Genomic DNA, 12,515 nt, shown 5'->3' on the forward strand with positions numbered 1-12,515 from the left:
GCCTGGGATTACCAATTCTCGGCTTTTCCTGACCATCTAAGACAATCCTAGACACCACCTTTAGCACCAGGGCAGCCTCTGCTTTCACTTTCTGTATGTTCTTTCCTGTCCTCCCCAACCAGCACTGCAAACATTCTAAAACACAGGAGTGTGTCAAATTTCTCAGGCTTGGGCGGGGCACGGTGGCTCATGCCTGTAATCCTAGCACTCTGGGAGGCCGAAGCAGACAGATGGCTCAAGGTCAGGAGTTCAAGACCAGCCTGAGCAAGAGCGAGACCCCATCTCTACTATAAACAGAAAGAAATTAATTGGCCAACTAATATATATAGAAAAAATTAGCCGGGCATTATGGTGCATGCCTGTAGTCCCAGCTACTTGGGAGGCCGAGGCAGTAGGATTGCTTGAGCTCAGGAGTTTGAGGTTGCTGTGAGCTAGGCTGACACCACGGCACTCACTCTAGCCTGGGCAACAAAGTGAGACTCTGTCTCGAAAAAAAAAAAAATATTCTCAGACTTTAGGGAAGAAAAATAACTGAGAACTACATTTTTATGTGGCACTTAGAACAATGTATTGTCATGACTCCTTTATTCCATCTCTTTCAATAAACTGGGGCTCCTTAGGAGCAGACACAATCCTGTCCTGGTCACCACTAGATCTCCAGTTTAGCACGGTGCTTGTCACATAAATATATGTGGATGAATAAATGTTCAGTTACTACTGACTTTATGCTGATTACTTACTCATTAGCGCACAGCAGGCTCTGATTAGATGATGGATCTCCCCAAGAAGTTAGATTTTCTGTGAGCCCATCTGACTTAGGGTCAGAATGAAGGAGAGCATCCCATACGTGCAAGCCCAGAGCCAGGTGGGGCCTAGGAGGTTGAAGCCATCCTTTTTTAATCTGTCACCTTTCTCACTGTTCTGGGAACTGCTCCATGCATTTGAGATAATTGCTTGCATATTTGGATCAATAGATGAGAAAAGAAAGTTTACACAACAGGTAATGAATGAAAGAACTAACTTACTGACCATTTTTGCTAATTTTGCTAATGAACAATGATGACAAAACTGTTTTGAAACAGTTTTGTCTTGCTAGTTAAGGGTAAATCAAGGCCTACATAGATTATATCTGTTTTCTCTATGAATTGCTGTCAATGAGATGATCAGGAGAGATTTGTCAATTGGTGTTCCCAGAATGTTGGACAAGAAGTCTGGAAGTCAGGACTTAGTCAACCTAAACCCACATTCCAATTGACTCTTCTGGGTAGAAAGTGGTATTTTTAGCATTCAATCAATGCAACTGACTCTAGAAAGAGGAGCTTGAAGACTTTTACAACTGGACACCATTTGTCATGGAGACTTTTCCCCAGCCCCAGCCTTTGGGTCACTGTCACATATCACCTTCTAGACTGTAGGTTTCTCAAGGTCATTATCCCAAACATTTTCAAATGGAAGATGTCTCCCTCTGCTTTCTAACACTGGAAATTCCATGCTTATGCTAGGCATAAACCCAACCCTAATTAGCATCCTCTTACCTCTGAGCCCACACAGGGCAATCTCATCCACGTGGCAGGTGGGACCCAGGGAGCTTCTTCACTTCACCCAGTGAGCCAGTCTGGGATGTCTTCCAGTTCTACCAAAAATGGCTATGGCTCAGCTGCTTTCATGACATTTTTGTCACCATATCTGTGGGAACATATGCCATGGCTTTCCAGAGAGAGGGCTAAGAGAAAATATCTTGTGTTCAAAATATAATCCTCTCAGCCATGTTGGAAGGATTTCCCCAAACAGATGGTCCATTCCTGAGATATTTATGTTCCACTTTCATGTCCCATCCTTGCCACAGTTAAGAAAAGATTGTCTTGGATGGCGAGTGTGATTTCTCTTCATCACCCTGCTACGTATCTCATCTGAGTCACTTGTATTTTCTATCCCCCATACCAAGTTGTTACTGTACACTCGCTGCCTCTTAAGAGAAACCACAACAATGCAGCCAGCTCAAGTTTGCTCTTTCTCTGGCTGTGAAGCTGCTGTAACGTGAGCTCCATATGGCTTCTCCCTCTGTTCCGCCCCATCCAAACAACAGGCTGACAGCACAAGGGCCTCTCGGACTGGCAAAACCCATTTAGGTATATCAGTCTCTTTGGAGCCTTAGATATTAAAACGAAGGAAATTATAACATTTAATTATCTTTGGTCACAGATTCTCTAAAAATCGTGGAGACAATGAAGAAAATTAAAGAACTTATTTCAACTAAAAATAACCAAGATCCACAACAAACACTTAAAACGTGTCTTCTTCCAGCATTTTTGGCTCCAGGACAGCAAAACAAAATTTCCAGAGCCAGAAAACTCCCCTAGATATTTAAATTTAATTTCTTTGCAAAAAGATTGGGATTTACGACTGTATGAGGAGCATAAAAAGCAAACCTGGAATTGTTAGAATACAAATAAGGTGCAAAGCTCACTGTCAGACTCTCTACTTTCAGTGCAAAGCTTTACAAACTGGATAAAGAGCTGCAGTCTAGCATCCTAAGGATTTACTGAAAGTGAGACACTTTAATGGGCTAAATACTATGAAATCCCTCTAATCCCTAGAGTTTGCTTCACGCCAAGAACAGGTAAGCATTTCTCTTTGTCATGTCCCTGCCTAATGACAACTCGGAGAGACAGGTTAAATTGCCAGTGAGAACACAAAAAATATATACCCTGAAAGAGCAGTTGATTTAATTTTAGTCTTTGATCAGTGAAAACAGCAACATCTCAAAGGAGGAACTTTCCACAACTCAGAAATAAATGTAAAAATAGACCCTATTTTTAAAAGGTGATGTGGTTTATTAATTGTGCTGTTAATGTTCTCTTGTTCTGCAAAGTGTTCTTATGTCAAGTGCCACCCCCACAGCCAAGTGCAAGTAACTGCTAGTGGCAGCCTGTGAGGTCACACAGAATCCCTTTTGAGCAGCAAGCCCAGGCACTTAGTTCCAGTGAGCAAGATACGCTATCTCTTCCTGCCCAACATGAATGCCAGTGATCTTTGGAGCAGCCTTTCCATAATCCTTTGAGTTTCTCCGAGGACAGTGCAGGGAACTTGTGACTGATAGAATCTCTCCTCTGTTCCTGTTATTACAGAAGGACAGATGTGATTGTCATTTTTATTATCCCTTGGCTCTTAGGTCTTAAAAGGAGGCAATTCAAGGAGTTTTTGTTCAGTTGTTTACCAGATAAGCATCATGTCAGCCTTGCTCTTGACCACGTTTTCCCTGTAAGTGTGTGCAACTGACCAAGGCTCCTTTTGGTACTACAAGCCCCTTGAGGGACAGATTTTTTTCTCTTGGACTTTATTTTCTCATTGGGGGAATCTCCAGCCCCACTGTTGGACATTCTGGACTTTATGCACCTTCATGGACTCTGTCTATTATTTGGCCTGATTGGTTTGGATAAATGTCCAAGATCTTAGACTCAGCTTGGCCATTTGCTTAGTGCTACATGCATCTCATCATTCTACACTGGAACATCACTCATGTTCAGTCATGGCTACCATTTGGCGGAGCAGGTCTTACATCATGCACTGTGCTGTGTGCTTTTTGTGTAGCATCATTAATCTTCCAGACAATGTTCCAAGCTGTTTATTAACTATCCCTTTGCTGCAGAAGGGCATTCTCCCCCAGTTCTCTCTTTCCTTAGGTTTGGTTCTTGTCCTTCCCTCCTAGAAAGCATTGAACTTCAAAGCCTTACTTGGAGATCTTAGAAATTTGACCTTCTTTATGATTCAGCAAGGTGGGAACTTTTTTTTCCAGAAAAAAAAAAATGAAGATTAATTTTCAGGTTAACCAAATTCTTTAACTTGCATCATTGATTCACATAAAAAATAACTTTGATTATATCAAAATACCTTCCCATTATAGAGATTAAGGACAAGAAAATCATACCCTTCCTAACTACTATTATAATTTTTGTTAACATCCTTCCAGATTTTTCCCTATACATGTAGAATGGAGATTTTAATGTTTCAGTAGTATGGCATGTTCTAATGGAGTAGAATTATAATTTTTAGATCTGTCTATGTCAAGATTTCAAAGGTTAGTCACAAAGGAGCAAGAAAGGAGAAAGCATCTAAACCTTTGTCTTTGGTTTTCAATTCCTCTGCTGTTTATACCCTTCTATCTACATTGTGCAACAATGGGGAAATCCCAGCAGGAGGCAGACTCTGGTGTTGTAGGGACTTTACTATTTGTGATTAGGTGCCTTGCACTCTTCTCTATTATCTGGTAGTTTGGTTTTCACTGTAAGAGAAACTCTACTGATAAGTTTCAAAAAGCTTGTATATTACTCTCTGAGTTTCTATAAGCTCCAAAGTACGACATAGACTAGATAGGTTACTTTCTGGCAAGAAAATATGGAATGGATAATAAAATTTAGCTTTTAGCATCAGACTTGTCTTCAAATTCTGGCTTTGTCATTTGGTAGAGGTGTAATCTTGCAAGAGTTACTTTCCTTTTCTGAGCATAATTTCTGAGCATGTGAAAATGGAGGTAATATGAGGTCATTAAATATGAAATGTCCAATTTCAAATCAAACATTTAGTTTACTATATCTCAAACAAGAAGCAGTACAGTATGTACCTAAACTATTGACACAGTTTTGCTGTCTTAACAGTAGCTTGTTTATGCCAGCGCCAAAGAAGCCTGGAGAGCAAGTGGCAATAAATTGCAAAAGATGTTTTCCACAGTTTGTTGAGAACTGAATATTTTTCCTTGCAAGAAGTGGTCCAAAGCCTGGAAGAATTAGTAGGCAGTTGTGCAAGGTCTGGTAAATATGGTAGATGTCAGAGAGTTTCCAAGTCCAGCTTCTGCAGTTTAACCAGCATTGTTTGTACAAAATGTGGTCAATCATTGTCTTGCAAGAGGATTGGCTTGTCTCTATTGACCAACCTTGGCTGCTTAATTGCAAATATCTGCATCATTTCCTCCAACTGGTTGCAGTAGACATCCGCAATAATCAGTTGACTATGTTTCATGAAGTTGTAGTGGATAATACCAGCACTGGATCAACAAATAGACACCATTAGCTTTTGTTGATGAATATTTGGTTTGGGGCTGTATTTTGGCACTTCATCTTTATCCAACCATTGTGCCAAATGCTTGAAATTGTCAAAAAGAAACAAAGTCCATCACACATAACAATATGATATAGAAATGGTTGACCTTTTTGTTGTGGCAACAAAGAAAGGCAAGCTTCGAGATGATTTCTCTTCTGATACCTGTTTAATTCATGTGGAACCCATCTATCCAGCTTCTTTACCTTGCTCATTTGTTTCAGATGGTCCAATAGTAATTGTTGGAATAGTAATGTCAAACCTTGCTGCTAATTCACACATAGGTTGAGATGGATTTGCTTCCACTACAGCTTTCAGCTCATCATTATCCACCATGGTCTCAGGTTGCCCACATGGCTCATTTTCAAGATTAAAATCACCAGAATAGAATTTCTCAAATAATTTCCATACTGTGTGTTCATTAGTCACATCCTTCCCAAACACTTCATTGATATTTCAAGCTGTCTGTGCTGTATTGGTTCCATGAAAGAACTCATATTCGAAAATAACATGAATTTTTGACTTATCCATGGTTTCACAACAATTGCTCTAAAAATTTTTTGAAAGATGATCACAGGCCAACTGTGAATTTGAAAGAATGAGGATTTACCTTCACAATAAAAAATAAAACAAGAAGTGTCAAAGTAAAATGTCAGAGTTATCAACTGTCAAACATGGTTACTTAAGGAAATCAGACATTTCATACTTAAGAAGACAGTTTCACATTTTTGAAGACAGTTTGTGGAGATTAAGTGAAAATTGTAAATGAGGTATCTGGTAGAGTGTCAGACACATGAGAGGCCTTCAATGAAAGACAGCTATTATTTTTATACAATTACATTTATTTCAAATTAAGGTAAAGATCAAATCTAATGATAAAAGTGGTATTCAGCATGTTCCAATCATTCAAGCACTTAATTCTAAATTTCTGTATATGTTCAAGTTAAATTTCTTAGGTATAAAGAGATCAGCAATCTCCAGTGTATAATACATCCTGATTCTTATTAAAGTTGGCCATGGAAATATCATTCCTTGGAGGTAAAGCTTTAACCAAGCTTGCCTGGTAAGCAAAGCTAATATTTGCATTAATAAGTTAAACTCGGTGATTCTCTGTAAATAGAAAAGAAATTTGACTGAAAAAAAATGGAACAGAGAATTGAACCCTACTAATTATTTTATCTGGAAACTTTTCCTGATAAGTTTCTTTGCACGACTACTATATAACATTATGTCCATGACACAAAACTTATCTTCCTCTGTAGTTGGAATCCTAGTGATCTAGCCAGAGATCCTATGCCAATGTGATCTTGTTGAAAAGGATTATTATTGACAGTATATGTAAGTAAAATTCTCTCCTGTCTTTAGAATCCAAAATCAATATTCCATAAATGACTAGGCAGCCTATTGGAAGAATTGCATTTTACTAATTCCAAAGATAGAGTGTCTTAATCTCTAGATTAAGACTGCTATAACAAATTACCATAGGCCAGGTGGCTTATAAACAACAAAAATTTTTTCTTACAGTTTTAGAGGCTGGGAAGTCCAAGATCAAGGTGCTGGCAGATTTGCTATCAGATGAGGGCCCATTCCTAAAAGACAACACCTTCTCACTGCTTATAGAAGGAGTGTACAAGCTCCCTCAGGCATATTTTTAAGGGCACTGATTCCTATCACAAGGACTCTAGTCCCATAACCTAACCACCTCTCCAAAAGTTCCACCTCTTAAAACCATCACTTTGGGGGATTAGATTTTTCAGAGCCTCAGTTTCCTCATTTGTAATGTGAGGGGGTTGGACTGGTGAACTGGCAGATCTCTAAAGTCCCATTCAGCTAGAATCTTACCTAAAACCCTTTTCTAATAAACCAACCTAATGGATACTATGAACATTATCTGGGTAATGGGCACACCTATAGCCAGCACACAAACCTTTAAAAAATGATGCATGTAACCTAAAACATTTGTGACCCCTTAATATTTTGAAATAAAATTTTAAAAAGAGAGAAAATAATTCCAGTGGAATTAATTAAGACACTGTGGCTGGGATGTACATCTATTTCTTATTTAATCCCTATAATAACCTTGCCATTTATGGATTGAATACCCATTTAACATGTGATGTGAATAATGTTCAGAAAGTTTTTTTAATATAACAAAATTTCATGCTAGACAATGACAGAACTGTAATGTAAGCTTAGCTCTGTTGTCTCTGAATTTGAAATCCCCACACATGCTCATCTTAAGGTGTGGATACCAGATGGACACATTACCTGGGTGTGTCCACTCTCAGATGAACTATAAGAGACCCTCCTTCTCACAGACCATGAGACCTGCATGATCACATGGTCGCTCCTCATGCTGGGTGCTCCTACCAGAGGAGAAGCTCCACCACCCACACATTAGTCCCACCCTTCCTCAGTTTCACAGTAGTTTCACCCACATTTCAACATAAACATAGAAGGAACCAGGTTATAACGTCCCTCCACTGTTTATCTGATGATCAGGACTCCAGTCCCAGACAACTCCAAATGTCTTCCTTCCCATTGCTGCATGTCACAGCACATGATTAGGATATCAGCACTTTGAAAATTGTTTGGTGTCCTATGCTTTGTTATGATTCATACATATTTCAGACCTTCCCTAAGCCTTTTGAATCTCATAAATTCTCACTTCTCCCATCATTTCATCAAATGGGATCAACTCTACTACCCTGATGAATCACGTGATTTGAAGAAATGTTTTAGGTTACTGTCATGAAGTCTACAAACACTTTTGCATTATTACGCACTAGTGACATATCTTCTGTTTAAGTTGAAAATTTGTCCTCTTGATTTAGTCCGGGTATATCCCCTTCTTTCCTGCTTTTTTGAGAACATGCTGTTATTGATTCCAAATGTCATCATCTTTACTAGCCACCTGCCTGTCACTTCCCCATCCAACCCTTTTAACTCAATTTCTTCATTCTTAAAACAAAAACCTCCCCTGAACCAATTTACCTGTAGTTCCTGACCTGTGATGTCTTTTTCCTCTTCAAAAGGAACTCAAATGAGCAATACCTATTTAGTTACAATCTCCTCACTTCTCCTCCCCCTTGGATTTACTAAGATCACCAATGATCTCCACATTAATACATCTTGATAAAATCACACTTACAGCTTCATAAATTAAAAAAATTTAAAAACCTATTTTCAATTATTCCATTTTACATTCAAAATTAAAAGGCAGCAGAAGTACAGGTTTTCCCCAGAGCAGCAAAAGCCAGACAATGTTTTTTATTTGGTTTGCTCTGTTTTGAGAGCCTAAAGCAGCCTAGCAGAGTTTGTGGTCTGGGACTAGAAAAACAGTGGATAACTCAGTTTTACCCTCATACTCTCATAAATAGTTGGTACAGCCTTTATAACTAGCCCAATAAATTGTAACTCCCTGTGGCTTTTTGTCCCTGCAAATAATGTTACACCTATCACTTATGGTAGGTAAAAAGAGAATCTGTATCTGTATAAATCCTTAGAGTATGAATCATTTATCCAAAATGTTTCATTGCTTTCCAGTTTTCCATAATGTCACCTTTCATTGGAAATATTGTTTTAAATGAATGTTCAGAATCTTACAATTTCTGGAAATCATTTAAAATGAAATAAGGGAAGCAAACTTTTAAAATGGAGTTTTGGGGTTTTTTTTAATTGGACAAGGGACTCATGTGAAGAAAAATCACATTATGAGGCAATTGCTATTTGAAATTTCTAGGGTATTAGTCTAAAACTGGTAAGTAGACATCAGAATTCATTATATGCCTACATTTTGGGGTTTTTTGTTTGTTTCTTTTATTGTGCATTCTCAATGTAACTATATTCGGAATATGTCTAACATGCTCTGATGTTATGCACAGGAAATCAAATCTGATGTTGAATTTAGACAAGTGTGCTGAGCACTGGCCAGGGTGAAGATATTGGTTCTCTATTGCACCTTCTTCTTTCTCATTTATGTTATTACTTGTTGGCAGCCATGGAATATATATTTTTTTAATTTCAGGAAATTATGGGGCTGCAAACATTGTGGTTACATGTTATGACTTTGCCACATCCCCACAACATAGAATATTAACTTCTAAGAAAAGTTACTGTGTTCAACTAGAACTCACAATTTAAACAACCAAATTGTGGCAATTCTCTTTCTGGCAAGATCCAACACCAGGCGCATTGTTTGCACTCCCTTCTATGACGGACAGCGAAGGAGAGAAGGGAGAGAAATGCAGGAGCAGGCAGCTGCATGATTGATGCTCAGGAAATCATTGAACAGTTCCCTCAGAGCAGGATTTCATTATAAATTATTAGTTTATATTTCTGTAATAGTTAAATGCCTTTAATAACTGTTGCATGTGATCTCCTTCTCAGGTTTTCACCATACATTTAACAAGTAGTTATTGAATGTCTGTCTTGTGACAAGTACTGTGCTGAGCTCTGGGACACAATGGTCAAGCCCAGTACTCATAGTTCTTATATTCTAGGGGGAGAGACAGATATTAATCCTAGAATCACACAGTTACGTTTAAACTTACATTGTTATGTTAAGGACAATGTGTTAAACTAAGACAACAATGAAAGAGACAGGATTTTTAGAATATATCAATTTGTATACATATAATATAGTAATTTATATATAAACTGTGTTTATAAGAGACCATAGTAAACATTAGGTCTTGTGTGGGCATTCACATGACTTTACCAAGAGCTTTTTCTTTAAATTATTTAATTGCAAAGAAAATCTGGCATAACAGGTAGACTTCAACAGCTTTAGAAGCAGCGAAGGAAAATAATGATTAGTCGAGAGACTTGTGCCCAAGACTTCAAATTCATTAAGTAGTGATATGTGGCACATTCTAATTAACCTCCTGACATTGAAACTTCTAAGTAATATCAGGTATAATCGAATAAGAAATGTGAAATGCCACTGGGCATTTTATTGTACATACAAGGCAAGTACAGAGATATTTTGAAGGCTAACTTTGATAAGAATCAGGATACATTATACACTGGAGATTACTGATTTTCTTTATACCCCAAGGAATTTAAATGTGATATCCAGCATGAGTTCCTAGAACAGGAAAAGGACAGTAGGCAAAAACTAGGGAAATCTGAATAATATATAGGTTTTAGTCAGTCAATAGTAACGTGTCAATACAGGTTCATTAATAGCAATAAAAGTGTACTGTACTAACACAAGATGTTAGCAATAGTGGAAACCAGATGTAGGGTGCATGGGAGTTCTCTGTGCCATCTTTGCAACATTTCTGTAAATCTAAAATAAAAAGTTCATTTAAAAAATCTGATGCTGCTTTGAAAGTCATGTAATGGTAAACTTTTTAAGTGGCATATGTTTCCATTTAACTTCAGTTTTAACCCAATGCTGTTATACCAATTGTTGTCAAACTCAAGAATTTATTACAGTCACCTGCAGGGCTTGTTAACCAGCTTTCTAGACACAACCCCCACCCCACGGTCCTGATTCAATAGGTCTGGGGTGGAGCTTAAGGATCTGCATTTCTAGCAAGTTCCTAAGTGATGCTGATGCTGCAGGTCAACAGACCAAACCCACAGCTATTATATATGCAGTCAGTCCTGGAATTCAAATGCAAGCTTTCGCTGTCTATCAGCAAACATTGTAAACTAGCTTTATTTGAATGAGTTTTCTCCTATGATAGCAAAAGAGTTGATGCCAAAATGACTAGTATATAATAATTTAATCATTATTCCAGTTGATTTCGTTTTATTGCCCTATGCACATTTTTAGCAAGCGTAAGTGCTGTTGTTAGTATTTAGCTTTCCAAAAGGAAAAGTTATTTACAACAGATAAGGGGGAACTTTCGAATGAAGTGTAGCTTTACCTGTAAGTCTGCAAGAATGCCATAAAAATCACAGGAGGGAGTTTGGAATTTACTTTGGAATATCTCACCTAAAGAATGGGTGTCCTTAAACTAAAGAGATAAGAGGAAGTCCATGTTTCGATGTTTTTGCCGGCAGTTTTTGTCTGTCAAGAGGAATTCAGAAAGAGTGTGGGAGGGCTTATCAGAGTGACAGATATCAGAGGGCTCGCTGCATTTGTCTTGTTAGTGGTTGGGCTTGTGTGGAGTCAGGATGAGTTCTTGTGAGAGGTAGACAACATGATTGCTCCAATTGAAAGCATCTTCTGGAACTAAAGACTTAGCTGGGAACGATAACTTCTGTATTGTTTCTTTAAATGGATTGTATAGCTGTTGGGAAATCATTTAATATCGGAATGTGTCAGATTCAATCTTAGAAAAAGTCTGAGCTTATTATCTTTCAAAATAAACTGGATTCACAGAGGGTAATATCCTTGAGAACCTTTGACAGACCCAAAAGTTCACCTGCATGCACAATGTCATTCCATTTTAGATCCTTACTAAAATGTTGTGAAATTTAGTGACTTTAGTCATTGCAGGGTAGAACCCAGAATGTCAGTGTTTGTCATTACACTGATCTAGACCCTCTAAAACAATCATCGAAAATGTTTGAGCCCGCAAGGCAGGTGCCAGTCCTTGCCCTTACAAAACCAAAGTAATAAAGACTTCCCACCTGTTCATTTGATTCTAGGGTTAGTTGCCAGTTTCTGCCGTGGTTACCTGTGTTCAAACATCACGCTACTCTGGACTGCAGCCTGCCAGGGCTGCTCAGGCCAGGTGAAGCCGCTGATGACCCCGACCTCTCCTTCAGCAGAAAGTGCGGCTTCCTCCCCAGGAGCCGCAGCTCGAGTGTGAGGAGGGCACTGCACGCGCTGCGGGGGCGGAACTGCTCCACTCAGTCACCTCCCAGATAAGGGGAGATGCTGGGAAGGAATGAAATAGCAAGTAAGAAAAAATAGCAACTGTCGACAGAGGGACTGACAGCTAGGATTGTCAAAAGTCCTCCCCCAGCCCTTCATACTCAAGTTTATTTAATAATAATAATACAGACAGCAACGGAGAAATATGCTCCATCATTCAGAAGAGTTCCTCCTTCGTGCTGAATACTGTTTGTCTTTTCCTGAGCTTCCAGGCTTCCATTCTCCTCTTTTTCTTCCTCTTGTCCCTCTCTGCTCTGTGTTACTTCTTTTCCTCTTTGGTGCCCTGTCCCTAAGCCAGGAGAATGACAGGATATATAATGGTATGCATTTAGTGACTTATTTTCTTCTCTTATACATTGCTGCCTGTGATTAATGATTCAGATGCGATTTTTGTTTTGTGCCTATTTTTGGTTCCTTCTGTCTTGCCCTTTTTCATTTCATGTATAATTGTGTTCCTTATTTATGCTTTCTGGTTCTTCAGTGATCTTCTCAGTGACCCTAGTCAGTGCAAGTGTATCCTGTCCAGGGATTCTGGCTAAGCCTTCTCTCACCTTTTAAAGAAAATTCTCACTCTGCTGTTTCTGGG

This window comes from Microcebus murinus, chromosome 9 (genome assembly GCF_040939455.1).
Source record: "Microcebus murinus isolate Inina chromosome 9, M.murinus_Inina_mat1.0, whole genome shotgun sequence".
NCBI classification, from domain to species: domain Eukaryota; kingdom Metazoa; phylum Chordata; class Mammalia; order Primates; family Cheirogaleidae; genus Microcebus; species Microcebus murinus.